The sequence below is a fragment of the Sinocyclocheilus rhinocerous genome, unplaced genomic scaffold (genome assembly GCF_001515625.1).
Source record: "Sinocyclocheilus rhinocerous isolate Xijiao unplaced genomic scaffold, SAMN03320098_v1.1 scaffold1211, whole genome shotgun sequence".
NCBI lineage: Eukaryota > Metazoa > Chordata > Actinopteri > Cypriniformes > Cyprinidae > Sinocyclocheilus > Sinocyclocheilus rhinocerous.
Genome location: NW_015670979.1, coordinates 392791 through 393614, shown reverse-complemented (window position 1 = coordinate 393614; position 824 = coordinate 392791). Strand labels below are relative to the sequence as shown.

General features: G+C 38.2%; 1 protein-coding gene across 2 annotated transcripts in view; it reads right to left on the bottom strand.

The window, feature by feature from the left end:
• cfap298 (cilia and flagella associated protein 298) overlaps positions 1-824 on the bottom strand; it is a 13690-nt gene that overhangs the window by 4583 nt on the left and 8283 nt on the right. The gene's annotated exons all lie outside the window — the stretch shown is intronic.

Below are 824 nucleotides of genomic sequence, written 5' to 3'. Positions count from 1 at the left end.
CGTTCGCGTTCCGGGGTGGGGGGTGGGGGGGTGTTTGGGGGGACTAGCGCGAGGCACCAACCCTAAGGACGGCCCTGCATATAGATATAGAGCATCATTTTCTAATTCTCCTGTGTCTGACTTCCACATACAGATGGCTTCCATAAAGTAGTACATATGGACGCTGGCTTGCCTAAAGCTGATGGGCAGGTTAATTGTGTCGAGTTTCAGCACGAGAACTTCCGGAAAGCTCAGCCTCATCTGTTAGGCCTCATCCGCAGGAAGGTGAAGCTGATAAACGGTATCATGCAGTGCTTGTGTAGCACTGAAAGAGCACTGATATCTGCAAAGTACTCACACAGAGTTGCTAACCCTCACATTCTCTCATGCTGAGATGTGTGCGTAAATAAATATCGTTTGTACTTCAATTTACGACAGCTTCGAACGCTGCTCAACCAATCAGAATCAAGGACTGGAACTATCCGTTTTATAATTCCTAATATTTCCTATGTTTTACACAAATATGTCACTTCAAATACCATTCAAAAACATTAAAAAAGATTTTATAAATATTACTTGTGTTCACCAAGGCTGTATATATTTGATCAAAAACACAGTAAAAACAGTAATATTATGAAATATATTTACAATTTAAAACTGTTTTCTATTTTAAAATGTATAAAAATATAATTTATTCCTGTGATGGAAAAGCTGAGTTTTCAGCAGCCATTACTCCAGTGTCTTCAGTGCCACATGATTGTTCAGAAATCAATATAATATGCTGATTTGCTGCTCCAAAAAAAAAAAAAAAAAAAAATAGACCTGTTTTGTTCAGTTTTTTTTGA